Genomic DNA, 15,047 nt, shown 5'->3' on the forward strand with positions numbered 1-15,047 from the left:
GAAGAGGTTGGCACACCTGAAAGGAACTGGGACTGGATATGGCTTCACACCGCAACATATCTCCATTAAGGGATTAACAACAATCTGCTCTCTGTTTTATAAACATTTTATTTTCTACAAGAGAGACAAATATCCATGCATTGAAGCTACAGGAGTACAGTGCTGTGGAAAGAAATTGCTGCAATGGAATGAGATTCTTCATTAATTGAAACTGATTAGTAGATGGTTATCATTTTGCCAACCCATGCCAGCAGTCTCCCTACAGAGATGTGGACAGTTAAAACACAACTTCTCCCTCTGCTTCTCTACTTTGTTAGGGATAAGCTCTATGCTTGTTTCCCTCACTTCTCACTCATCCTCCTTTCTCTTTTTGTCCCCTGCTCATTTCCTATCCCATGCTCATTTCTCTCACCTCATGCCCTTTCTTTCTTATTTTGTGTTTTGCATAAAGTATGCATTTCACCTTGTTCTTCTGAGATTAATTTTTGTTCATAGTTTCCAAGGATCTCTGTGGTGTCCTAGACCATCTCACCACCATCAAACTGAATGCCTTTGTGATTATAAAATTATAAAAATAAAAAAAATGATAAAAAAATAAGGATCTCTGAAGACTATAAAAGGAGCTAGTGAATGTGGACAGGTTTTTTTTCCTAGTTAGTTATCCCATGTTTGTATTTTTCCTCGTCAAACAGGTGATTACTCTGGAAATGTCTAATTCGATTGCTGTATGAGAACAAAGTACAAAAAAAATTGTTTTCTGACAGGATAAAACATTTGAAATAAAAAAAAAGTTTGGTAAAAAAGGGAAAACACAAACCCAAAGAGCAATAAAATGAAAAGGGATGTCCTGCTGGAGTTATGTTCTACTTGCTTAGGTCAGGGGTTATTTAAGCACAAGTAGCTTTGTGTTTCTTTTACAAATTACAAAGGATTTGGATCATGGTTGGTATTTCCAGCAGCAGGTGCTGACAATTTTGGACACAAATCACAACATCCAAGTATGCTTCATGTCACAGGCAAAGGAAGGAAAAACTAAACTAAGCTACAGATTTGAAAAAAATTAGTGAATTATTTTCTCAAATTTCGTATTCTCAGTCTTTTTCACAAAATGACTGTTGATCAACAGGTTCATGGCAAGCTTTTGAAAAATACATTATTCTGCAGCTCTCAAATATAGTACATTTGTGAACTGAAGAGTGGTAATGTTCACTAAATGTAACCAATATAAACTTTATTCATTTAAATTTATTAATGGATTCTAGACCCTTAAGGGACTGTCCAAAATTGCTTTATCTTTTATTCCCTGTATTTCTTGACATTTACTTTGCAATGGGAGTGAAAAAAATAATTTCTTTTTAATGCACAACCAATGTTCTGGTTTTTTCTAATCCTTTCAATTTTTCCCTGTAGTCTAAACCAAGTTACTTTCTGGCCCTTCACTTCAGCACCTTGTTTTTAAAGGGTGGTAAGGAGACTTCTTTTAGTCATCTTTTTTCCTGTCTTGTCTATTTCAGTTTAAAGTAATTGAAGGCCATAATTCTCTTTTTCTTTCCAAAATGTTGCTTAGTCCAGGGATGCCTGATCCTAGCTGGTGTCACAAAAAGGTGTTGCAGGACAAACAACCCACAATCTCACAACTTTTGTTAATAATTCCGTATAATTTATAATGTGCCTATCTTGGATGCTTTTTTTTTTCCTGATGGAATTCAGAGTTCTTAAATGTTCAGAAAGCAATTTCTCTGGAGAAAGCTGTGGAAGGTTCTGTTGGGAAAGGCAGTGTTAATCTATTTTTGTTAGCTCAGTTTTCTGCCTTTAGGACTCAGCATATGCAAAAGCACCTATTGAATCCTCTATAGTGGATATCTACTAATCAATAGGCAATTTTGCTCTTGCTGAGTCCAAATGGAAAATGATGCAGCAGAAAAAATTGCTAGGCTAAAACTTGAAGTCCTTAGTTGTTCTCACTTTTATTTAATCACATCTCTAAATAAGCCAGAGGAACTGCAGGATTTGTTGTAAATGTTTAAAATGTTGACAACCACATTTCACCAACAATCTGCATATTTGGCCTTTAGTATGAGACTTCAACAGACATTAAAAAAAAAAAAAAACCTTTTCCTTGGTGCAGCCTGAATATTTCTGAAGTAGATAATTCTCATTATATTACAAAAAAAATAAGGAGTAAAGAACATGCAGAGGGATGATGCAGGTCAAAGTAATTCTCCTCTGAGCAGCCAAGGATTTAGAAGAAAAGGGTTAAGCATTGCTGCTCATCTTTCTACCCACTTCATAAAATCTCAGACTAAAAAGTTGTAAATCCTTACTTTTCATGAGCTTCCTTTAGTTCCTCTGGGACTTAGAAAGGCTTTTTCAAACAGGAAGATTTTGAAAACCTTTTTGTTGGAGACTGAGTAGACAATATGAAATTTTATTTGTGTTCCTTTGCAGAGAAGCTTTATGAGGAAAACAATTCTTCAGTGCTTAGAAGTTCTATATCCCACTGTTTCTTCATGTGTTTCAGAAAACTTCTGTTCTAACTCTTCAATTAGGGAAGTCCTGATCTTCCTTCAGAGAGGAATAAAGAGGATTTCAAATATTTCTTCTTTTTTATGGTCCCACTACCATCTGCCATCTTGTCCCTCCAAATGTGAGACATACAGGATTAGTGAAGCTTTATTGTACCAGGCAAAATATGAGAGGATAAGAGGAAAGAAAGTTTGAGTGAGACATGAAGATGATGAGTTTCTACCAAGCCTGAGACATCTCTGACTCCAGTGGCAGACAATGACTTAAGGCCATTAAAATGAGTTGGCTAAAAGCATTATCACAGCAGCTTGATTCCCAACAGATGTGAACAATTTCTGCACAGTTCCTGAGATCCAGACAGAGAACATGTGCATTCCCTCATTTCTGTTTGCTCCTTACCGAATGAGTGCATTTTGAATAGAGTAGGAGTGGGCATTTTGAGCTGGTCCATTCCAGTCCTGAGGAGAATGGAAAACCAGCAGCTCTCCAGTGTGTATCTCCACTGGATACAGATCATCTTCCATATCTCCAGTGACTCTTTCCAGAGCAATATATCTTTTGAGCACCTTCCCAGTCCCTGCCTCAGGTACCAGTCCATGGTACCTTTCAAGAATATGTGACCTTATGAAAAGCCTGCTTTTCAAACATGAGGACATAATTAAAGCCTCTGAATTTTGTATTTGTATGTTCAAACCTGGCACCAAAGCCGTTAGCAGCTGCACATGTAAATAAAAAGAACAGTTGGGATTTTAGCACAACACCTGTCTCTGGCAAAGGTATCTTTGGATAGGAGAATTATTACAGATAAGCAGAGAGTGTGTTTGTGATTTGGTTCTGGCTCATCTCTTTCCATCTGTCTCTAATACAAAAGTAAAAATCTCTTCTGTAATTTTTGAGTGTGGAAGTTGCTGTTGTTTATGTGTTAAAAGTCATAATGACCCTGGCAACTACACTCAGAAACTCAACTCCATGGGCTGAATTTAAAATGTTTTTTTTCAGTTTAGGATTCATCATATTAGGGAAATACCTTGTTTAAGGAAAGTCTGCCAGCATTGAAAGTCTCTATCCCATCAGCAGTTAACTTTCCTATTTGATGACTTTTTACACTATATACAGTCCAACCAGGGCAAGACAATGAAGCCTTAAAAAATCTAAATTATTCCTCCAAGCACGTGTTGTTCATCACTGTTTATGTCTGGGGTATTTAGAGCTGAAATCTCTCTTCCTCCTCTGTCAGTCTTCCCCTTTCAAGTTTTCCTCCATTCTAAGCTTAAGCCATGTTTCCAGTCACCACATCAGACCAGGCTGTGGTATGGATTTGGTCTGCATCAGAACACACAGTCAGGCTTGTACCCAAACACTGACAAAAGCAGAACCTGACTTTCTGCTCCTATGTCAGCTGTGGGAAGAAAGACAAGGCTTAACTGGGCACAGTCTGTTCATATAGGGTAGACCTGTTCTTTACAAACAGGAAAACAGGAGTCTTTATGGGATATACATATATATCTCTTTGGGCTGTTTTGTTTGGGGTTTTTTGGGTGTTATTTTAAATACAAATCCATTCAATGACCTGGTTTTCATATAAACACACAACTGTGTTGGTACAACTGTGACATGAAGGCAAGGACAGCTGGGAATGCCCAGTGCTGGGATACCTTCTCATGTCTCTGGAGTATGGGTTTATGACCTCGGTTTTTGTCACTTTTAAAAATGACAAAGAAGGAGCTTTCTCTGGCTAGATTCCCTCCCCACTTTAATTTTTTCCTTCTTCTTCCACAGCTGTTTGTCTGTCTGTATTTCAGGACACTGACAAACTCCTTAGTTTCTGCTGTTGAGTGGGGTAATTAACACAGGTGTGTTAAATGTGCAGGTGGAACCTTACAGACCACAGTAATTACATTTACATGATAAATGTATTACTTATGCTTTTATATTCCCATACAACATGAGCATTTTTGTATCAACTTCTGTTTCAGGGTAACAATACACAGTGCAGTCAAGGTGGAAATTAATGCATAGCAATTTATAAGTTTGTGCCTGCAATTTCCATGAGGATTGGTGGGTAAGGGAGAGAAATCTGAAATTGGTACAGGCAGTATTAGTAACTAAAGCTAAAGCATGTCCTGAATAATTGTCTCATTGCATTTCTCCAAGTTCATAGGCTAGACTATATGACTATAGCTGACTGAATATATCTGGTAAAGTGAGGAAATACAGAAAATAATTTCCAGGCTTAGCCTAAAAAATCTTATAATTTTTGACACACCAGAAAAGTTATGTGTCAGAGGTAATTTTCTGATGATTTGGCTGCTAATGGGTTCATTATGGCTTAACTTAGAGCTGAAGTGACCTGCTTCTCTGAGTAAAATAAAAAAGGAAAAAAAGGGGGAAAAAAAGCCATATACAAAGAAATGTGATAAAGTTGATAAAGGAAGGGATTTAGAGAAGAGTGAAGTGGCCTTTAAACAGAACCCAAGTATTTTAAATCATCTGTGAGTCAGGATGACACACTATCTTTATATAAATAGCAATTTTTTTCTCTCTTGCTCATTACTGTCTGCCATTACCCCCATGGTATGAAATCTCATGCATCCCTGCAGTTCCCAGAGAAGGAAAAACCTGCTTTCAGCTGCACACTGCCATTTCCAAAGGTCTTGAGGAAAAGATACTGCTGGTAGGAGATGAACTGGAAGTTTGCTGACCACTGTCCAGGCCTGTCTGGATCTCAATTTGTCCATGAGCCACTAAGTAAATGGCTGTTTCCCTGTTTCTCTGAAGTATCAATGCATTAGTGCAGTCTGCTCAGGATCCAAGCCAGTAAAATAACAGAGTTAGGAGTACCCACACACTCATCATTTTAAGGGAATTCTGCCTCCTGCCTTGCTCTTCTCATTAGAAAGAAGACAAATCATATTTTCTTCTTTTTTTTTTAATTCCTTTTGGTTTTTTCCCTCCTATTTATATTCCCTCATCCTTCCTTCTGGAAACCTTCCCAGAGCAGCATTCCCCCCCTTACCTGCTTTTCTCTGGGAAGCACCTTGCTGCCAGCTGGCTTCCCAGGGGAATTGAGGCAGCCAGATTGATTGCAACAAGGCAACTCAAGCCCTTCTCTTGTCTGGGCTGGGAGTGAACAGGAGCAATAAACCCTTTCTCATCAGCTCATTATGTCACCAACACATCTGAAACTTTCTGTAAAAAATGTATAATTTAGTCAGTGCAAGCATCTTGCTTGTCAAAAGACCAGAAAATTATATTTGGCAATTAAGACACCAATTAATAGAACGGTGTCTGTGGCAGGTACTTAGGGGTCCTGTGTGACTATGTCCCCAACCTACAAGCTTTCATTCACCTATCCTCAAACAATGCCTCACAGTGCACTAAAAAAAGACTCCAAAATTGGTTATAATTTATTTATTGTCTTTTTTTTTTGCTATTGGGATGGAAAAGCTGAATATGTGAGGAAAATCTGAGTAGACAGGTAATTTTACTAACTTGCCTCAATGGAGCATGCAAGTTTTGCCCTTACCCTCTTCTATCCTGTGTGTTGCACACCTCCTGCTTTGCCTCTGGGGTGATGAACTTTGCCTGTTCAGGCTTTGCCTACAGCTTGCCTCATGCTCAGATTGCAAATAACTTCTGTAGTTCTCTTCCTGGACAGGAAAAGGTGCATAAATAGGAATGAATATCTATGTATTGGCTTCCTAATGCAGTATAACCCAAGGGAAAACGTCTGCTCTTCACTTGCTAAATTGGCTTCTCTTTGACTCCTTTATTCCTTCCATAAAATGAGAGGTGCTTGCCTTCTTTTTCTGAGACAAATTCCTTCTTTACGTGGTCTTAGATAGTTTGATGTTTTCCTGGATCATTTTTCCATGCTGCTTTTAAAAATATCTGTATTGTGCAGTCATGCTCAAAACAGCATTGAGGAATTATAGTTCCAATGCTTCTGAACCTTCAGTCAAGCTGCTTCTTGCTTCCATTGATGAAAACTCTAATCTGAAACTTGTGCAAACTCTGTCATAATTCCTGCCAGCCCCCCCCCCAGGCAAGTGCTGCTTCATACTACATGTAAACCTATTTGGATAGGCTGTCCTAAACCTATTTACTTCAAGTCTAACTCAAGAAATCTCATGTCTTGATCATTACAGGTTTCTTCACTGTGGGAGGGGTCAGTGAGCAGTTCATGGTGCTTAATTTCAAGTTAGGCTCAAACAATGGCAGTTGTTTTTCAGATACCCCAAGACTGCCACAATGTCTTTTAGCCTTCCCCCAAGCCTTGGGTTTTGGGTATGAGCTGTCAGATAACTACCTGGGCAGTGAAGAAACCACAGATTTGGATTATGCATTGGTAGCAGGTAGGTGTAAAGTAGTCACTTGTAGCTGTGCAAAAATTGAAAAAAATGAACACTTCTAAAAGCAAAAGTTTTGCTTTAAAATAAAAACAACCTTATCATCAATAAGCAGGGACTCATCAGTAATGATGAAAAGAGGGATGTTGTACAGTGCCATTGGCCTCCAGTCCTGCATCCCTTCAATGTCTCTCCCTGGGTACTTTAAGTAAAGTTTGGGCTTTGGCTCTGCTTCAGTAGCTGGCTTCCTCTCACTGACTACTTGAAATCAATTCAGATACCTGAAACACTGGCTGTGGCAAGTACAAATAACCAATATTTATTAGACGCCTGAAAATGACTTAGCAAACACAGCAGGGTTGCTACTTGATATTTATTTCATTTTGAGTGTAGAGAGCCAAAGTCTATGATGTTATCTTAAAGAGGAAATGCCTGGGTGTGTCAGAACTGAAAGACTGATGGCCGAATAAATGTGGGTGTCAGCACATTGACAGTGGGGCTGCTGCTTGCTGTTTCCATAGAATGAAAAGGTCTTCTCATGGGATCTCTACAGCTGTATTCTGTCTAGGGATGATGGAACTGGGGCTTCCCTTCAAAGCCAGTCCAATTCAAACTCTGTACTCACACCAGAATAACTGCTAAATAATCTCTGAAGGCAGTGGAAATGTTCCACCATGAATGAAGAGTAAGCAGAAGAGGATTTGGTTCAAGCAGGGCCATTTGTAGCTTAGTGGTGTTTGGTGAATTTGGTGCTAACCTTTGAGATTCCTATGATGCCTGGTTGTTTACTTCCAAATATATTTGCTACAGTACTAGAAGTCCTCAGAAGTCTCCATGCAGAATTTTCCAAATGGTGCTAATGCAAGAAAACTTCCTATTCCTGCTTCAGAACCTCTGACAACCGTCAACTGCAAATTCCTGAAATTCTGCTTTTAAAAATTTGATTTCTGTAAATTCATACAGCCTATTGTTATACCTCATTAGTGCCTTTAAAGCATGTCATATCCATTTTAAGATTCTAATTTTGTTTTTGTTTATAGCTGAAATGTGGATTAGAACTTTGATCTGTTCTTTTGGGTTACTTGAGTGTTAATTTTAGAATTATTCCATTGGAAAGGAGGAATGCAGATTATTAGCAGAGTTCCTCTTTTAGAGTAGCTGACTTTCCTTCTGGAACAGCGTCTAAAGACAGTTTTATATTTTTTCTTATCAAATAAACCCCTTTCTTCACTCTGTAAACTGATATTATCACTAGTGGAAATGGTACCTTATAACTGTGAATAGTAAATGTGCTGATTATCTCTAAAGTCCCATGAAACATTGTCAGCAATCACTCCATAAGCTTTTCATCTATGTCTAAGGTTACAGTCATCCATGTGGGAAGGTCAGACCACACCTGGGAGTGCTTTGGAAATTCTGCTTCTCTAAAGACATTGTTTCCATTAATTGTTTTATCAGAACTCACCTTCTGTAGCTGTTTCAGATGTTCTTTTCACTCTGCCTCTCTGGATGCTCAAGTGAGTAGCTCTCTGAAAAGCAGACATTGTTAGACTGTCAGAGGCTCTGTCTAAGGATGGACACTGCAAACCACACTGAAAAAAATAGAAGGGCCCAACTGATTTTAGTGGGATGTGAGTCAGATCAGATTGAAATCAGTAATTCCTTTGTGGCTTGAAGAAGATTTTTTTTTTTTTTTTGTATATATATTTGCTTTAATCTCCTTCAACTAAAACCAAAATCCTGGAAGAAATAACTGGTTTCTATTGGCAGGTTATACTCTCACAAGAGAACATGAAATGATGCCAAAACATTGCAGTGAGGTTTTATTTGAAGTGGACACCTGCACCCTGGGAGCTGGCTTGCAACCAATGATTCATTCATTCCTCAATTCAGTTCAATTCAAAATCATTTAATTGCCATGATAAGCTATAGAATCAAGGATCAAAGAGGAAGATTTTTCAGATATGCTTTACAGGATGGGTCTAATCTACTCATCTGTGTTTAGAAGAGTTTGGTCTTCAGAACACATTTAGCTACTATTTAGTCCACCCCTCATCTGATATGAAGTTTATGTATGTTTTTTCTGTACAGACTAGGCAGATTTTACTTTGGTTTGTGTGCATACATGTGAATAATTGTGTTGTCATGAGTGTGATGGTTCTTCCTAACTACCAACAGTAGAAAATTTCCTTGCAGGTCATTGTGTTTTGGACATTACAATGGAAGCTACATCTTTGTCTTCCCACTGTCACTTTGTTTGCAAGGACAGTAATGGATGTGTTCATCCTGTGGATTTCTCTAACTGAAGAAGCCATAGTCCAAATGCATATATTATGAAGAAAGCATTTCTTATGAAAAGCTTTTTGAGACAGGTAATCTTTTTCAAAAATATAGGACTATATAAATTCTAAAAAAATTCTTCCCAAAGAAGATTCAGGTCTGAAACACAAAACTTACAAAATTTACAATTTTTTTTAAAAGTGTTTTTGCTGATGTAAACATCAATTGTGATGGCATACTAGACTCTTTTTTGACAAGGTAAAAATGCTGAAGCAGCTTGTGAAATTAGCAGCTGAAATGTAACTTCATTTTTCTCTTGGCACCAACAATAATCTTGGAAGACTGTCCAGTAAACAAAAAAAATGAGTGTATCAGAAAAAAACATTTACATCTAGGTGCACAGAATAGTTTCCCTTGGCAGCTAATTCTTTTCCCTTCTTCACCTTTCCTATGATTCCGACGTCTTCAGTAAAACTTCTTCAAACGTGGTCAAGCATTTGTACTGTGCTACCTGCCAAGAGAGCACCTCTTAATGCCCAACCTCAACCTTTTCATGGTTTTTGAAAACACCATCTCTGAAATATTCATCCCAGACACCTTAACTCACATGGCAATGCACATGGACAGGATAAGAAAGAATCCTTTGGAAATAAGAAAAAGTGAAATGTAGAAATTGCACTGGAACTAAATGCTGGAAATGTTGCTGCACAATTGACTATTTGACATTAGGGCCAATCATGATGAGCTCCCAGAGATGCACTCTGGCAGTTTCTGAGAATCTCTTGTGCATTGCCTCCTGTGGGTCCAACACATGAAGCAGTGGCAGAAGTCTGAGCTGCCAAGCTGCAAAACTCAGGCTTTAGCACAGGGCAGGAGGTTAGGGGAGAGGAGAGGAAGAAGGGGAATCCTTGTTCTCTTCCCAGGAGAATAGCTCTACATACCTATTCCTTCTCACTCCCATGATTGTCTTCTGTAGCCTTATTTTGTGAAATTTTCAAGGTAGGATTTTGGTTGCTAAATCTCATAAGGAAAGCCATGGTCCATATCTTTATATTTGCATCTATGTAATAGCTACACCAGGATACTTTATTTTTGGTTGAAACATCTCCTTTGTTTCATTTAATTTTTTTTTGTGTCTGTCGTACCCATAAGCTTCAGTTCTGCTCTACTCTGTGTACATAAATAAAAGGTAAATCCTACAGATTTAAAATTTATATGTTTGCAGCCCTCAAAACAGCTTCTGACTTATAAGCACAGCTGATAAACTGCAAAAAGAGGAAACTGTCCTTCAATCTGAGGTCATCTAAGTGACCACTGATACTACCCAAAACTAAATAGGAAATGAATTTTCACTAACACATCTTTTCGTCTTTCCTAGGAAAAACTAAGAATGTGAAGGCTTGTTTGGTCATTATTTTTTTCTTGAAAGGGTAAGAAAACAACTAAGCAGGCTGAGAAAAAGGCACCCTAAAAGAGCCCTGCTCTGCAAGAGAGAGAAGACTGGAGCTAGCATCTCTGCAACCTTTAGGTGAGCATATTGAGCATCCTTCCCTCAGGCATTCATTGCTCTCAGGTGTCTGCCACAGTGCAATACCCAGCCCAAGCATTCTCCTGAGATAAGGCTGGGAAATGCTCCACAGCTTGCTGAACCAGCCCTTGGACCTGAGCTTGGACTGATCTGCAATGTGCCCTAGATCTGCAAAAGCTTTATGAGAAAAGTTTTAGGTTCTACCAGAACAAGTAGTTCCTTCCCCCCAGAAAAGTTCTGTTTCAATACACAAGGCTTTTTTTTCAGCAAGAAAAAGAAAGATTAATTAAAAAGACTGAATTAGTTTTACCCATTATTTCTTTTGCAGAACTGGCACTAGCTAATGGCACTAGCCGTTTCTTGTGTTTTCTGCACGGTGAAGTATCTTACCTGTGGAGCCAGACCTCTTCATCCTCTGACCAAGAGGTAATCTGTTCAAGTGAGCTGAAAAGGTAAAAGCCTAAGTAGTGTTAGGCAGAGAGGGACTGGTTAACATGAATGCAAGCATATAAATGTCACATCAAACAAAGCAAAATGCACAGCTACAGTAGGGCACAGTTATGTTAATTTGGAAACATTGAGGCTTGAAAGAGACACCATAGGCTTGAAAGTTACCTCTCAGTCTGCTACAAGTGGAGACTCTGCTCTGACAGCATTCTGGTGGTAACAACTCCTGCATCCACCCTGGGCAATACTGCAGAGACAGGCCAGCTCTGAGATAGATCCTAGTGCATGCTGCTAAAGGAAATGCCTCATGAGGCTCCTGAAGCAGCCTTCCTCATTCCAACTGGGAATGTTAAAAAGAAAAAAAAAAGAAAAAAAAACCAAACCTATTCTGTAAATAAGGAAAAAAAAACCAAAACCAAACAGACAAACAAAACCAAACACATATGGGGTCAGCTGTCTGTCTCTGCCCCCACACACGCTCAGGATGGTTCTTGCACGCTGGGCTTCAAAGGATGAGACTGGACGCTAGGTTTTTTCGGTCTTCAGTTTGTTTATTATTTCTTATCTATAAAGTCCTTTCTCTGCCCGAAGGATCTGACCAGCACGGCAGCCAAAGGCACACTCTGCCCACCCCCAAGGCGGCCGCATCTTTTATAACAAAAACTACTTATATGATATTTACCTTTTGTCCCCAATACCTATCATCTTCGTCACTAACTACACTCTCATCCCAGACCAATCCCCAAATGCCAACACCACTCCAGAAGATGGAAGACAGGAAGAAGAAGGAAGAGCCTGGTGGCACACCCTGATTCCTCCATCTTGTCTCTACAACCCCCCTGTACCAAAACCCTAAAATTTGTGATTCACCCTATAATGATATTTTCCCTTCACCATTTACACTCGAGTGATTCTCGCAGGTTCCATTTCCTCATACATCGGTGGCACATCTCTAGATGGATCAAAATCAAGCCACCAAGTGCTTTTGGCAACATTCCAGGACTCCCGAGCCCCCCAAGGGTTCTCTCGGTAGCTCTGGACATCAGGAGTGATGTGCTGAGCTCCCACAAACACACACACAAAAAAAAAAAAAAAAAAAAACAAAAAAAAAAAAACGCAGAAAAAATCAAACACAGGACTAACTTAACAACCTCCTATGATGAATTGTCAAAATACAGTTTCTCAAGGGGTCTACTTCATCTGATATCTGATTCAGCTTTCTAAGTACTGGTATTACTGTAAGAATCAATCTATGTGGTTGGTGGAAGAAAAAAACCAACAAAACAACACTGTTATTACCAATTTTTGATAACCAATTGCTGGAAATTTCCTTGTTGCAGTAAGCTGTATTTAGTCTTATTCAAAAAGAAGCTAAGATTTAGATGCCACAGAGCATCACTTAAGAGTACCATGTGCTGGTCTTGTTTATGATTCCACAGACACAGGTGTAATTTTCTGACTCTTCTTTGAAAATCTTCCCCCACCTCCACATACATTACAGCAATGTCTGTCTACCTGCAGAGATCCTAAAATACAGTTTTAAAGGGAATTGCTTGATCCTGTCACCTCAAAGGCTGTTCAGCCCCGAGGCTATTCCTCATCCCTCATCACCAGCAGAGAGCTCAATGTGAGGCAGCACTGAGAAAGGATAACCAGCTCCCCAGTCAGCATTTCTGGGATTTCCCTTCCTGACCGTGTGCTTCCCTAAGAAGAGAAAAAATAGAAAGGTCTCCAGCTACCTCGTGGAAAATCACAAAATCATTTAGGTTGAAAAAAACCTTTAAGATCCTGAAGTCCACCTGTAGTGCTGCAGGGGTTGTTGTGGTCACAGTGCAGGACCCTGAACCTCCTCTGTCCTAGGAGTTGATCCTAATATGGCCAGATTCCATGCACCTCCAACACAGTAGAACTGGCCAAACTTATGATAAGACACAGTTTCAGGAGTAAACAGCTTTCTGAGAATGCAGCTGCTGAACAAGGACTGGAGAAGCCAAAGGGAAGGCAAAATAACATCCTGCAGGTGTGTTCATCATCCTGCTTGCCTCCCTCAAGATCCCCTTCTGAGCACATGTGCTCATGCACTCAGGCAAACTAATTTTGCGTTGGTCATAGACCTAGTGCTTTAATAAAAGATAATATTCATTATGTGAGTGTTATTAACTTGGAGGATGCTTCATTTTATGCTCACCTTCAAAACTACTGGGAATCAGCCTGTCTCAGATGGCTCTGTGCCAGGCCCAGCAGGTTGTTGGATTTATTGCCCACAATCACCACTTTTGTCCAGATTTATCACACCTCACTGTGACCATTAGCACCCTTGATTACCTCTTCATCTTGACTGTTTTGAATCAGGACTTTGATGTATAATATCTCCTCAAGCAAGGACATTTCCCCTTCAACAGCAACTCTGAATGGTATACAAACTACTGGGAATACGCCATCAGCTTTTTCAGGTACAGAGAATTTGTGACAAGGCTTTTATTTGTAAGAATATCAAGGATCTTTTTTTCTGATGATTATTCCATTCCAGCCAGTAGTCATCATGGTATGCCTGTGTAATCCAGATCCAGGACAACCATCCTAAGTAACAAACACTGAAGGGAGCAGAAATTTATCTAAAAAACACAGGACCTCCTAACTGATTCTTCAAATCTCCTTCCTTGTGATCACCTGTCCGGAAATACCTGCAAAATTCCCTACAATTGTCTATGAGCTTTACACTGAGCAACAGCAAACAACAAACTGACTCTGGCATATTGGTCAGTTTTTCTCACTGACACGAGGCTGTTGCAGTTTTCCCTTCTTTGTCTTCCTGAATTCCCCTTTTGTCTTTTGGCTACAAAATTGCTCACAGCAGAGATTAGATTGCCCTCTATTTGGAAAACTTCCAATTCATGCTAGACCACAGTTACGAATGTAATGATAGTAGTACAATGAAATTTTCTCTAATTTCTACTTCAGAAGAAAAGGAATTATTTTACTGAGCTTGTTTTCTCCTCCAAGTGAAGTATATTGTTGCAGTAGGTAGCAAACTTCATGGGAAAGACTCTGAGGGATGGAGTGCTCCTGCTTCTGTCTGCATTGATGACAAGTAAGGTGTTTCATAAGATTCCTGCAGGACTTGTGTTTGAACATTTTTCACCTTGAGAGATGTGATTCATGGCAATGTTGCCCAGGAAAAAGCAGGTGGACAATTATGAATGTTTTTGTTCCTTGGGCCCAGAGCACAGGGGCAGCAGGTGAGCTCAATCCTATTTCCTCAAACAGCTCATCCTCCTGCCTGGCACAGCAAAAAATCCCCAGACCTGTGCTTGCTGACCTAGCTGTGAGCCCAGCCACATGCAGGCACAGTGCTCACAGCTGGGAGGCTCTGCAGACATCCCATTTCCCACCACAGGATGCAGGGATTACTCAGTGGGTACCAGCCCAGCAAGTTCACCTCTGGCAAGAAGCAAAACCCTAAGAAATATCACAGGATGACATCTAATGAACTTTACTGCCTTCCTTCTGCTAACCTTAGCTGCCTACTCTTTTTGAGCTGTAGAATTGCCTGCCTCTCTGCTGCATCAGTGAGGCTCACAGGTAAAAATTGCTAAAAGATTCCAGCATCTCAAATCATTTTATAGTCATTCTAAACACCTCTTCTGCTTCCATTCCATTCCTTCTTTCCCAGCCTGGCAAATTCTTATGTGCCTTCTCTATAATTAAAAACAGCCCCACAGAGGAAGTCTGTAATGGCAACTGCCCTGACAGGTGGAATAAAGATTAAAACTGATGGATAAGGAAGAGGTTCCAACAAAAATTGCAGTAATGAGTCCATTCAGGAGCCTGCATTTTCTTAGTTTGCTTGCTATTAGGATCCCCACAGCCACCAGAACACCTGTTTTCTGTCACTGCAGCTCAGCTGTTGTTCACAA

This window comes from Haemorhous mexicanus, chromosome 5, assembly GCF_027477595.1.
Source record: "Haemorhous mexicanus isolate bHaeMex1 chromosome 5, bHaeMex1.pri, whole genome shotgun sequence".
NCBI lineage: Eukaryota > Metazoa > Chordata > Aves > Passeriformes > Fringillidae > Haemorhous > Haemorhous mexicanus.